Genomic DNA, 14,412 nt, shown 5'->3' on the forward strand with positions numbered 1-14,412 from the left:
GGTGGTCTCATCGTCGGAGTTGGATCGGCCAACTCCTACCCCACCGACTTGATCGGTCAAGTCGGTCAGGTGTAGCGCGTGCGCGATCCCCTCGGCGACCTTACGTTCGGGAGTGAGGATCGCGAGGGGGTTGCGCTTCGCGTATCCCACGACGGTGTGCTTCGGAAGCCTTCTTTCTCGTCGTGAGAAATTCGCGACGATGACGTCGAAGGTCTGATTCGGTAGGACCTCCGCGACGCCATTCGTCAGCCTCACTCCATGTCGGTGTTGGAGTGAGGGCTTGGGTTCCAGGAACACGAGGCCCCTCCCCGCGGTTGTCACACGCACGCGGGCTTGTGACATCGCGGGGATGGTAACCCAGCGGGCGATTCGGATCGCTTGCGGGGCCTCCTCGCGTACGTCTGGCCGACCCGTGTGTCGCCCGTGTCGCCTGGTAGGGGGCGTCGACTCCCCCTTTCCGTCAACGATGGCGACAGAACCGCCTTGGCGTAGCTCCATTCGTTGAGCTTCGATGTCGATACATCGCACGTGCGTATCGATGAAGGCCGTGCCGAGAAGGACCGGCACGGCGAGCTGGTCTGCGACTACGAACGGAATTCGGAACACCGTGTTCCTCAACCGCACCGCCAGGCGGACGACGGCCGAAAGCTTGAGGGGGTTGCTATTCGCGCCTGCCAATCGTGGCAGAGGTGCGTCTTGCACGACGTAACGCGTCCAATCGGGGGGAAGGTCGGCCTTCCTCACCAGATTATACCCCGAGCACGTATCAACGGCGATCGTGCGGGGTTTAAATGCATTTCCCTCTGTGGCTATCGAGCCGAGGACGTTGTAGATCTTCGACGTCATAAGGCAAATGACGCCGTCGACAACCTTCGGGGCGACCTTATCGGTGAGGTCGTTCCGCCGGGGCCCTCGATTTCGGTGCTGGCCCCGCTTGCGTTTCCTTCTCCCCCTTCCTTGGGGCGTCCGCGGATCAGTGGCGCCCCTCGGATTACTCGAGTCCGTACGACACGGACCTTTCTCCGGCAACCTTGGGCTCGCGGGAGTCAGGGGGACGACCGAATCTTTTCGGTCCTCGTTGCCCCCGTCGCCATCGTTACGCCTCACCGGGACGTCGGCTGTCGCGGTGTCTTGTTCTCCTAACGTCGGGCCTTCGGAGGCCTCGACGTGCGCTCCCTCCTGTATCGGCATTACAGGAGCTCCCGTGCCCGCCTCCGGAAGCGGGGGATGTATTATCGGACAATACCCCCCGTGTCCTTGGCGAGCACGCGGGGTCGGGTCTAGTTCGTGGGGAAAAGACGGCTCACGCGACCGCGTGTACGTAACCGTCTTTACCCTTTTTTCGAACTACCCGTGCTATCGGAGCTAACCTCCTGGCTATCGACGGCCAGGTCCTCTTCCGGTAGCCGGTCGCGTGGGTCGGGACGATTCCCCCACTGTGGCTCGGCGGCCTTGGCGAAGTACTCCGGTACTTCCGGGCCTTGACCTGCGGCGTCCGGTCGTCGCAGGATATGGGGGACGAAGCGAGTCGGCTCTCCTTCGTGACCCTTCGTGGGTAGAGGGTACGGATCCTCTACCCAGTCTTGCAGGTACATTATCGCATTTTGTACCTGTTGGGGTAACCGAGAACGGTCTCGGTCCCCTCTTTCTCCTTGTCGGGGGTACCTTGTGTCCGCCTGGCGATAGGCGGGCCGATCCCGACGATCGACTTCGTTACGACGGTACCCGCCTCCACGGGGGGCGAAGCGTGCGCCCCCACCCGTTCCGTTCGGGAAACCTTGACGCGGAGGACGGCCCTCGCCCACCGCTTGCCGGAGGAGATTGCGCGCACCGGGGCGCGTCTCCATCTGGTAGCGGTAGTTCCTGTACGCCGTGAACATTCGTTGTTCCGGCGACAGGAACGGGCACGCGTACATGGCATGCCCGTACGTACGGCATAGCCAGCACACGTACGCGCTGCCGTCCGTTGAGGCGAAAGTCGCCGCGTGCCGCGCCTCCTCATCGGTGAGGAGGGGCACGCGAGGCGCTTCGCCTCCTGCATCTCGGCTCGATATGTCGAGCTCTGCGACCCGGGAGTCCGTACCCCTTGCCACTCTTGGAGTGGCCGCCAAGGCGGTCGCGTAACTCGATGTCGTTCCGGTCGACATCGGTGAAGGGGTTCGTGCCCCCACGGGCCCTGCTCCTTGCGTAATGAGGACAGGGTCGGCCTGCCACTCATCCTCCCCGATATGGAGGGTCGAGGCGGGCGAACTTGTCGCGGCGGACTTCGTAGTCCTGCCAGCCTTCCCTGCCGGTTTCGAATCCGGCAGAGGTGAACCGTGCCGAGCGCGGTACGTTGTACCTTCCGCCGTGGCGATACGGCGGATGGTCGGAAGATCGGTCTTCTGACTGCCTGGCAGCCTTTGCACAGTTTCGGATACTGCGGCACGAGTTGCCGGTGCAAGTCCCCGCACGAAGTAGTGCGCGAGGGACTGTTCGGAGAAGACTGCCGTGCATCGGAACGCGGCAGTCTCGAGTCGGTCAGCAAACGTGCTTTCCGTCTCATGCGGTTGTTGTCGCGCCGTAGCGACAGCGTCGTACGCTTCACCCAACACGTCGTCCGTGAGGTAGCGTTTTAAGAATTGGTTCACGAGCCCCGGCCAGCTCACGTCGTCATGGAGCTGGCCGGCGCGGAGGCCACGCATCGTATAACTCGTATACAGGCGCTCCGCGTCGCGTTCGAGGAAGTGAGCGAGGACTCGTACCGCAACACCTTCGGTCAGGTGTTGCGAGTTGAAGGTGATTCGGATATCCTTCAAAAACGGCAGCAGCTGGATCGGGTCGGTACCGTCGAAGCTGCGCATCGTGGGACGGATCCCACGACAGCGTTGGACGTACTTCGCGATCCGTCCCGCGTCACCCGAGGTAACGAGCCTCGAGGTGTTATCCAAGCGGTACATACGATAGTCAGCAACGGCGCTCAACTCTTGGATCATCGTATGTACCGGCTCGAGCCCGGGTTCAGCGGGACCCAGCGTGCCGAAGGAGGTAACCGGTAGCGTACGGACGTCTACCGGACCTGGATGCTCGGCGTAACTCGCCGGCGGGTAGCCGCCCCAGCGGGGATCGACGGAGAACAGCGGTTCTCCGGATCCGCGGGCGGCTCCTCCACGGTCCTGTTCGTCCGCGTACGATACGCGGTCCACTTGCCGCCTACTTCCGACGATAGGCGGCAAGGCTTGGGTCTCAGACGCGAAATTCGCGTCTATCGGAGGACGGCTTCCTTCTGCAGTCCGACTGGTAGCGGCACCAGTCGGACGCCAACCCTCGGGGGCGGCGGCGCTCGGAGGTACAGTACCACCGGGCCCTCTCGGGGGGGCACCGGGTAGCCTTTCGGCCATGGTACGTTCCATGTCACGAGCACGCCGACGAGTGGCGTCGAGCTCAGCGGAGAGGTGCGCGAATGCACCCAATTGCTCTGCGGACGGAGAGGTTCGGTCCTCGGATCGTCTCACCGAGGTCGGCCTCTCAGGGCGACCTTGCCCGGACGGTCCGGGCGAGGCGAAACGGGAGTCTTCGACGAGCACGATCCGCGAGTGTAACTCGTCGATCAATGCTCGGAGATTCTCTAAGGACTGCGTCACTCTATCGAACCTCCCTTCACGCAGGGAGCGGAGTTCGGCCATACATCGAGTGTATACATGGTCCGATACATCGATCCGGAGGGAAGTACGGAATTCCTCGATGTATTCGGCTATGCGTTCGAACATCGCCGCCGCTCTTTCCTCGGAGGATCCGAGCGACGGTTCGCGGTCACGAGGACCTGCGTCGCCGTCGCCCAACGGGGCGGATGGGGACTGCACAGCGGCTGGACTCAGATCCGCCGCTTCGGAGCGGATCGAGGGCTCAAACTCTTGGCTCATCTCGACGCGATCGGTTCGCGGAGGGAAGCGGAAGTCTTCTCGGAGATCGGACTCCAGGGTCTTCTAGGTCGGGAGACCACTGTAGCATAAACACCCCCAGCGATAGGGGTGTATGCACAGCTCGACGTAGACCCCGTCCGATCGGGAAGACGGGGGTGAAGCAGGACACCAGCTAACGGCACCGGGCAGCGGGCCCGGGTAGCGTGGTAGAGCGGGAACGGGGAGGACGCCTGTACGCGCGAGCGGTTCGACGCCTCGACGCCCCGGCGCGGTACTGGGTAACGATCCAGTACCGACGGGCGGAGGCGGAGCCGACTCGTGGGCGTACCGCGCGCGTCCTCAACCCGCGCTCGGTGCCGCTCTAAGGTAGATAGCGAGCGCTACCTTAGAATAAGCGGGAAGTCGGACCTTGACGGTCGGTGGGTGACAAGTCCGTGCTTGTCCTCCTCCACCGCCGCCGGTCCGCTTCATATTTAATATACAAAACAACCTATCATAATAGTACAGTACCGATGTACTGTAGCGGTCGGTCGGCACTGTAATACTGTCAGCCATCGGGGCTGACAGTACACGTGTGTGTGCGCTCTTCGGTCTCGCGCGTACACGTGTACACGTGCGCCCCCTGTACTCGGGGGTACACGTGGTGGTACTGTAGAGCATCGAGCCCTACAGTAACCGATCCGATTCTGAGTTGATCTAATCTAAAATAAAGCCCCCAGGGGGGGGTTATACCACACTTCTCACATCCGACGGCGCGGGCCCCGCGGCGGGCCCTCTAAAGGGTTGGTTCGACCTCGGCGTTGAAGCACTCGGCGTGCTCGCCGTCTGCGAATCGAACCAATTCTTGACCTTCAGGTAACTCGTCGATGGTATCCCTAACCACTCCATCCGAGACAACGCCTCATAATTTTCCAAAACTCGGTGCATTTCCCAGAGGGAAAGAATGCACGTTGGCGCGGCGTGCCCCTTTTCATAGCAATGATAGCACACCAGTCCGTGCGTCTTGACGGGATATTGCGGCCTAGGCCCTCCACGGGCCGGCGGCCTTCCTTGACGTTGCGGCCTTCCCATCCAGCCTGGCCTTCGAGACGTCGTACCCTTATCTTCCATCGGAATGCGCGGCGCCGGCGTGTGGCCGCGCCCCCGAAACATCATCACGGGATCCGTAGGCTCTGAAAACGACTCCTTCGTGTATGTGGGCGTCGGTAAAGTTGACGACCCGCTTGCCCCGTAGTCCTCGTGTCCGTAGCCCTCCGATGGCTCAATGAACTCGCTTTCGGCTACTAACGCTCCTTCGTAGTGATTTTTGCTGCTTCCATGCGCATCGCGCTCATCTGACGCGGAAATGGACTCGGCTAAATGGACGGCGGCGTGACTTTTGCGACCGGGATAAGAAGCCCTCGGCTTCTTACCCGCCCTAATTGTCGACGGCGTCTGAATCGTGACCTTCTTGGTCTTCTTGTCCTTAGCGCGGCTCGCCGAGCCATGCGCCTTCGCGTAATTAACTAGTCTCAAAAACGAAACGTCCCGATTGTCTTGCCGGTATTGAGATACCATCGGTTTGATACTCGAATCGAGTCCTTCAATAAACATCGTCATTTGTTCTTCCATCGAATATACGTTTCCACATCGATTGCTTGCGTCCGTCAGACGGATATAAAATTCCATCTCGTCTTCAGACGGTCTTTGCTGAACTTCTCGCAATGCGAGCACGGCTTGACGGATCGCCTCGTCGGTTGCAAAACTCCTCAACAACCACTGTACGGCGTCCGGCCAGACGGATACCTTTCCGTGATGGGACCCGGCCGTCTGAGACACCGAAGTGTACTGTCTCAAGGCGATGCCGCTTAAAAATTCGGGCAACAAGCGTATCGCTTGCCCCTCGTTCGTTTCTTGAGTATCGAACTCTTGAACTAATTTTGCCAAAAAATCCAACACAAGGACCCCGTCCTCACCTGTGAACGTGTTGTCCTTCTTCACCTTAGGCGGAACATCTCTCCTGATTTTTCGTACGGCGGTCCGCCGGGAACTTGACAAATATGTCTGTGGGTTCCGCAAGCGGTACGTTCGGTACGAAAGTAATTTCTTGAAGAGGTAGTTGGTCAGATTCAGCTCCTCCAACTCCTCCCATCGCGGCCCGCGCCGCGTTGCCACATCTTCGGGCTCCGCGTCCTTGTCTCTCCGCGAGGCGGACGAAGTGACTCCGCCTCGCCTGGAGGAAATTTTCTTGCTTGACGAAATTCCGTTTCCGTCTTCTGAACGGCGTTCGGAATCGCCCGAATGGTTCGAAGAACCGCCGTTACCATCTTCGGAGGGACCGAGCGACTCCGACTGTTAGTCGCGGTTCTCCGGATCGTCACTACAGTGACCCTTGCTTGTACGTCGATTGCCCTTCTTCGAGGGCTTCGACTTGGAGCTCCGCTGACGAGCGGGCTTGTCCTTCTTCGACCGACGGTCGCCCTCTCTACCCGAAGGGAGCGGCTCGTCGTCCGATCCTTGCGGAACTTGATCCGCGGCCTGCTCAAGGTCCATGAGACGTTGCGCGGCGCGATCGAATCAGTCATCGACGCTTGCTCTAAATTTTCCTAAGGACTCCAAGGCTTGATTCGCGTCGCGCCTCGCGTCCTTGACTGAAATTTTCAACGAAGCTAGGACCTCCGGCTCCAGACCGTCGGTCGCCTCACCTCGCTCCTTCTCGACGAGATCCACTCGAGCTGACAGCTCTCCCAAAACGGTGTGGAACTCGGATATTTGCAACTCCAGTTGCTTCCGGACGAGGGCTAATTCAGCCTCGAGATTTTTCGTCATCTCTTGGCGAATTTCCTCCCCCATCTTCTCGAACCTGTAGGAGAGGTTATCCTTGTCGGCTTCAATCCCTGTCGGGGATTCTTGACCTTCGGGATCCGTGGCCGTATTGGCCTGGCTTCGGGTGCGAGGACCTCGCGGGATCCTCGACGCCCTTGCCGATCCGCTCCTACTCGACCCGGGACCGACGTCTCCGGGGGCGCTTGTCGACATGGTTCGTTTCCAAAAACGAACCTAACTTAACACAAAGAAAAAAATAGAAAACGCCACCGCACCTGAATAAACTTACGTCGCAGAGAAGGCTCCTGTAGTCCGTTTCAGGTTACGCAGTTTCTAGATCGGGTCTCCTGTATGCAATTCTAGGTCGGGAGACCACTTTTGTAGTGCAATGCGCATGTCAGGCAGAGACCAAGGTCCGACGGTCCAACACAAACAACTGCCAACCGCACAGCGCTACGGAGTGTTCGAAGCTCCCTGTCCTCTTTAAGCGGGTTTGCGGCCCGCAGTAGCTCGGATCCCTGATAGGGGGGGGGCAAAGAGAAGGGCCCAGCCCGGGATCGGTAATTGGTGGTAGAGACTTGTAAAGGCAACTGCTCGACGAGTTCGGAGGGGTGTTTAGGTAAACCTGGTCTGATGGGTCGTAAATCCAATGCTCGAAGAGCGCCTTGCACACTTTATACCCTTGATAAGGTCTTCGACGGGGACGTCGCAACGTAGCCCGTCGGGAAAGAAGAAAACGTAGCAGCGCTACACCGTCGTACTGCCCGATGGCAAAGTACCAACAACGGATCGGTCGCAACCAGATTCCGCTGGAACTAACACTGAGAAAAGCACCACTGGTGCACCAACACAGAAGCCCGATGGCAAATGACGTCACGTTGCGGATCGCAATCCTACAAGGTGGGACCAACTCAAGACTAAGGGAAAATTAGGATAGGGAAGTAAAGGAAAATTGATAAGGGAAAAAGGGGACCCCCGAGCGCAAAGGATAAAGTAATCTGTAGTTAAAGGAAATGTCTTGTAAAAGACGGACTTCAACCAAGGCGATATCAGACTCTGGCAACTCGGGTTACCTTTACTGACTTGGTCGTCAGAGGGCTAAGGTATATATCGCCCCGCCGGAGCCAGTACAGTAGCTCGCGGCGCTAGATCCTAGATCTAATCTAGTGTCAGCAAAATTAATGCTAACTAATTAACTAAATAAAATAAAATAATTAAAAATTGAAACTGTGCAATTATTCAGACGTGTGTCCCCCAAACCCGGACTACTTTTCATATTCAAATATTTTCCTTTCTTTTCACCCCCCTTTCCAGGTGCGTATTGCACTACACTCCCGACCTAGAAGACCCTGGAGTCCGATCTCCGAGAAGACTTCCGCTTCTCTCCGCGAACCGAGGGCGTCGAGATGAGCCAAGAGTTTGAGCCCTCGATCCGCTCCGAAGCGCCGGATCTGAGTCCGGCCTCTGTGCAGTCCCCATCCGCCCCGTCGGGCGACGGCGACGCAGGTCCTCGTGACCGCGAACCGTCGCTCGGATCCTCCGAGGAAAGAGCGGCGGCGATGTTCGAACGCATAGCCGAATACATCGAGGAAGTCCGTACTTCCCTTCGGATCGATGTATCGGACCATGTATACACTCGATGTATGGCCGAACTCCGCTCCCTGCGTGAAGGGAAGTTCGATAGAGTGACGCGGTCCTTAGAGAATCTCCGAGCACTGATCGACGGGTTACACTCGCGGATAGTGCTCGTCGAAGACTCCCGTTTCGCCTCGCCCGGACCGTCCGGGCAAAGTCGCCCTGAGAGGCCGACCTCCGTGAGACGACCCGAGGACCGAACCTCTCCGTCCGCAGAGCAATTGGGTGCGTTCGCGCACCTCTCCTCTGAGCTCGACGCCACTAGTCGGCGTGCTCGTGACATGGAACGTACCATGGCCGAAAGGCTACCCGGTGCCCCCTCGGGAGGGCCCGGTGGTACCGTACCTCCGAGCGCCGTCGCTCCGGACCGTTGGGGACCTGCTGGTGCCGACACTAGCCGAACTGCGGAAGGCAACCGCCTTCCGACAGGCGCGAATTACGCGTCTGAGACCCAAGCACTGCCGCCTATCCCCGGAAGTGGGCGGCACATAGAACGCGTATCGTATCGAGACGACCCTGACCGTGGAGGAGCCGCCCGCGGATCCGGAGTACCGATGTTCTCCCTCGATCCCCGCTGGGGCGGCTACCCGCCGGCGAACTATGCCGAGCATCCAGATCCGGTAGACGTTCGTACGCTACCCATCACCCCCTTCGGCACGCTGGGTCCCGCCGAACCCGGACTCGAGCCGGTACATACGATGATGTAAGAGTTCAGCGTCGTCGCTGACTATCGTATGTACCGGCTGGATAACACCTCGACGCTCGTTACTGTAGTGCACTGTTACGTCTACCTCAATCGCGAGGCATACACGGGATGCCACCCTCCCGGGTGCGCATCCCACGTGTTACCCACGTATGATCGTGTACATGCACCACGTGTAATCGTGTAACTACTCACCCAGGCATGGCCGGGTGTAAGCCCTGTCGAAGTATGGACAGTCTGTCACTCCACGTCTAGGCGTGTCGATTCCCACGTGTAGGCGGGTATCATAACCCTATACAGGGGGAATTGCGTACTGTACAGCGCTGAGGCTGGTACGCCGGTAATTATTGCCGTGTTCTAATTAATTAATTAATAATAATAATTATTATTACGACGTCGACTACTATATAGTCGACGCTCGACCCTAAGTAAAGAAGGCACGAAGCCTTGGGTTCTTTTCCTAAGCTTCTGGAACCGCGGTAGTAGCCTCGCGCCGGTCTAGCACATAACGTGCTACACCACGCGAGCCCATCTACGACCGCGAATCCCAACCGCTCTACCGCGCGGGCTGCTACCGAGGATACTAACCGCTCTACCGCGCGAGACGTCCCTACCGCTCCGCCCCCTCTGGGCGATCCCCTGTTCTACCCCTCCTTTTTGCTACCTACTGCGCCGATTGCGCCCGGACCCCGTTGCCGGTTATCACCGGGTGGTCTCCCGTACAACCCGCGTTCCGAACACGCGTGCTCTGCCCTGGGGTTATACACCGCGACCCCAGTGCACGACATTTTGGTCTCCCGACCTAGAATTCTGCGGAGTCTCTAACCCCTTTCTCTTTTCTAATTGTTTCTTTTGAGGGTGCTCACCACCGTTCACAGGTGCTTCAAGACATGGTGTCCGGGTCGGAGAGTTCCCGAGAAACCCGTCCCCGAGACGTTCCTGCACCCGTAGCGGCGTGGATAACTCGGAGCTGCCGTGAGGCGCTCCGAGAAGCCGAAAGGTTTACGCTCACAACGGTGGCGGAGAAACTCGCAGCGCACTCGTCGGCGATACGAGAGAACCTCAACTCCTTCGTGGAGGAAACTGTCGCCACGCAGGCGGATGTACAATCCGCGCGCGAGCGCGATTGCCTCTCCGCCCTGGAAGGCGTATTGACAAAGGCCTGGCAAGGAGACATCGAGCCCAGGGTCGAGGAGGCGATCCTCCTTCTGAAAACGGAGATTGCTACTGTAACGGAGGAAGTCAAGTCCCTCCGTCAGGAAATATCCGTCCTCAAGACGTACCGCCCCGATCCGGCGCCTGTTACTCAGGACGAATCGGGGGCGCCCACCCCAGCCATTGCTGCTGTGAAGCCTCCGCCCATTGGCGGAGTTACCACAACTCCGCCCCCGGGCGAAGTGCCAGTCACCTCCCGGAGACGGGAGTTACCTCCGTTGGACGAGAACTTACTCTTGTCCAACGTCACGATCCCGGCGTTACAGGCCGCGGGGATACCTGTCTCCTCCGTGGGGACCGGTCCCCAACTATTCGCCGACCCGACGGCGTCAATGGTCCCCGCGAGGGCGCTCCCAGGGGACGCCCCCGCCGGTCAGGACCCCCGTGAGGGTGAATTACCCTCCCGGAATCCCTCGGGAGGAAACCCCGACTCGGGGGGAAGCTCCGACGGCGATGGCGAGGGACGACGAAAAAAGTCCAAGCCAAGCCGGAAGAAACGCGACTCTCGACGTCGGAAGGGGGGCAAGAGTGCCTACCCTCCATCCGAGGGACCCTCCTCGTCGTACTCGAGCTCAGCCTCGTCTTCGCCCTCTGACTCGGAATCGGATTCCGAGTCAGAGTCACTCACGGCCCCGCAGCCGACGTTCGGCCCCAGACAGAAGCACGTCTCCGTCTGGAAGCCGACGAACCACCGCTTCCGGGGCGTATGTAATTACCGAGCGTATCGCCTCGAGGACACGAGGCAGACCGTGGATGACAAGGTCTACGCCTCGACCCGTAAGAGGGTACAGTACCTCCTCGTGGTGATGGGAGATTACAAGTGCAGCGGGGTGGACCCAATCAGAGTCATAAGTTTCCTTGCGCGTTGCAAGGAGAACTTTGATAACGCCAATATGACTGAGGCGATGGCCCTGATGGCTCTCCCCCACCTGTTATCCCCGCCGGCAAAAGAGGCGTATGAGTCCCAGAGAGGGTTACACCGCAAATCCCAAGGGATCGCGAACTGGGCGGCAGCCGTAAACTGGTTACTGCGCACTTACGCGACTAACCTCGAAATTGAGCACGCCCTCACTGCGCTGAGAGAATTATGCCAAAAACCGGGCGAACTGGAAACTGAGTACGCCACTCGGATACTGAATGCCCTCGGGAGATTTGGCGACGTACACTCGCCCTACGAGAGGACTACCCTGTTCATCGAGGGTCTCACGCCGGCGATCAAGCCGTTAGTTCTGCAAACCCGCGAGGATCGACCGCGATCCTCGTTCGGAGATACGGTGGCTCACGCGCGCTCCCATGGAGAGGCCCTCCGAGCTCGGCAAGCCTGGAGTCGCCGGGTGGAATTTGGTAGGCCCCGCCCTGGTAAGCAGTTCCTTGCCGCTCTTGATAGCGTTCCGTCCTCCACGACCGGTCCCGCCGCCAGCTACCAAACGGCGGCGGGTGCCGAGAATTACTTCGCCACGGAAGGGGACAACGCTGGCGGGATGCCTTCCCTGCCAACGGAGGACTCCTCCTTCAACGATGGAGATTCGCTCTTCTACGGCGACCGGCGCAAGCCGTACCAACCCGCTGCGGAGCGTACGGGGAGCCCCCACGGGCCCGCCTTCGGGCGGCCCTCCCGGAACATCCAGAAGGACCTACGGGGACCTCCGTCCCCGCAGATCATCTGCTTCGCCTGTTACAAGGTCGGGGACCATATAGCCCCTGACTGTGACTTAAAGGTGAAGGATGTCTCCCTCGTACCCCATCAGTACGAGAAGCTGAGTACGGCACAAAAAGGCCGGGTCCCCTCGGACGCGTACCTCCGCGCCGTTGCTCTCCTCAGTTATGAGGCCAACCGGGTAATTAATCCCGCTACCGCGGCCGACCCGCCGCCGCATTTAGGCACGGGGACGAAGACTGCCCCGACCCCTGACGGCGTTCCACAACCTCCAAAAAACTAGGAGAACCTCAGCCCGCAGCAGCTCAGGTAAACCCGGGCTTCGCCCCGGATCCGTCGCCCAAGCTGGCGGACGAAGACTCACCTCCAAAGGTGGAGAAGCGGTTCCGAATTCTCGGCCGCAACCATACTGGTACTAGCCAGGATAACCCCGATCCCGAAGGACTCGGTACTCTACGCCGACCATGGCGGAGGAACATCCCAGTGCTCGCCCCGGGTGTTCCGACCTCCGAGACAGTAATGACACTGTCTCGGAGAAATTACAAGGTCTACGCTGATCTTGGACTAACACCAGCTATATTGCTGAGGCAACTCACCATCCTCGACACGGGAGCAGGATCTAATTTTGTCAGGGCTGACACGTTACCCACAAGATGGGAGTCTCTTCTCATCCCGGGCGAAGTCCCGACAATTGCAGACGCAAATGGATGGCCCTTGCGTACCAGCGGTCAAATACCACTGGTGGTGCGGTTAGGTGACCGCACGGCACCATGAAGTGCACATTCATCGTCTGTGAGCGATTGGCCGCCCCCGTTATTCTGGGTTGCGAATATAACGACCGATTTGTCGAAGCCATCTACCCCCGACGCAAGCTCGTGGAGTTGGACGACGGTACGAAGGTACCCATCGTTCGGAAACCAGCTCGTCGTACCGCGGACCACCCTCCGCTCCCCTCAGAGCAGGAGTATTCCCCCACAGCAGAGCGTATTTCCCCCAAGCTTAAGGTCGCCTGGGCAGTGGATGTCCCCGCCGGTACTCAAACGTGGGTTTACGTCACCAACGGAAGGAGTGGACTCTCGTTCGTAGAGCCGAACCCGCAATTATATGCGAAGCACAGAGTCTCCATCTCCAACGGAGTGGTTCACCTCTCCCCTTTGCAGGAGTTTCGGGTCTTGGTGGCCAACTTCTCAGCGGCCACCAAGAGATTATCGAAGAACCAAGTAGTGGGTTTCGTATCCCCCCATCCCCGCGCGATGATCTGCACGGCGATGCCGTTAGACGCAGCTCTTGCTGCGGAATTTCACGAGGGGGGCCCGCCGGTACAGAACGACGACTCCCCTCGGCCAACCTTCTCAACCCCGGAGTCGGACTCCCATCTCAAGGATGTCGTCCCCCTCGACCACCTGCCGCCGCACCAGCGTAGGCAGGTTAGCACCATGCTCACGCCATACGCGGGCATGTAGAACGGGACTCTGGGCGAGGTTCGTGCGACAAACCACCGCATTGAGCTCACCCCCGGCGCTAGGCCGTTCCGTTGCCAACCGTATCGGGCAGGACCACGCGCCCGAGAGGCGGAACAAGCCTCGGTTGACGAGATGTTGGCTAACGGGGTGATCACCCGGTCGAAATCCGAATGGGCGTCGCCTGTCGTCCTCATCCCCAAGCGGGATGGAAGCCTCCGTTTTTGTGTCTACTACCGTCGACTAAACGCTCTCACCGTCCGAGACACGTACCCCATTCCTCGCATGGACGAGTGTCTGGACTCCCTCGGGGAGGCCAAGGTGTTCACCACCTTGGATTGTAACTCCGGCTACTGGCAAATTCCAGTAGCCAAGGAGGATAGAGCAAAAACCACGTTTACGTGCCATGCTGGGACGTTTCAGTTCAACCGAATGCCCTTCGGCCTGATGAACGCCCCGGCTACATTTCAAAGAATGTTGGATATTCTCCTCTCCGGCTACCGATGGAAGAGTTGCTTGATTTACTTGGACGACATAATTATTTTCTCCAAGGATCACGACTCCCATGTCAAGGATGTGGAGGTTATACTCCAGGCCCTACAACAGGAGGGTTTATCACTTAAGCTCAAAAAGTGTAAGTTTTTCCAAGACTCGGTAGAGTACTTGGGACATATCATTCGACCGGGAGAACTGCAAGTTCACCCGAAGAATGTCAAAGCGCTCTCCGAAGCGACCACCCCACAGACCCAAACGGAGCTCCGTTCGTTTTTGGGAATGTGTAATGTATACCGACGATTTGTCGCCCACTTCGCTAACATAGCGGCGCCTCTGACGGCTATGCTCCGCAAGGGAGAACCAGATCTCCTTCCCACCTTTGCGGAGGTCCAAACCACGTCCTTCAACACGTTGAAGGAGTGTCTAATATCCCCCCCGGTGTTGAAGCTTCCTCGCTTCGGGTTACCCTACTCGCTCGATACCGATGCGTCAGACGCTCAACTGGGTTGTACCTTGCTACAAACCCATGAGGATGGGCAC

The sequence above is a fragment of the Chondrus crispus genome, genomic scaffold, assembly GCF_000350225.1.
Source record: "Chondrus crispus Stackhouse genomic scaffold, scaffold_30, whole genome shotgun sequence".
Lineage (NCBI taxonomy): Eukaryota > Rhodophyta > Florideophyceae > Gigartinales > Gigartinaceae > Chondrus > Chondrus crispus.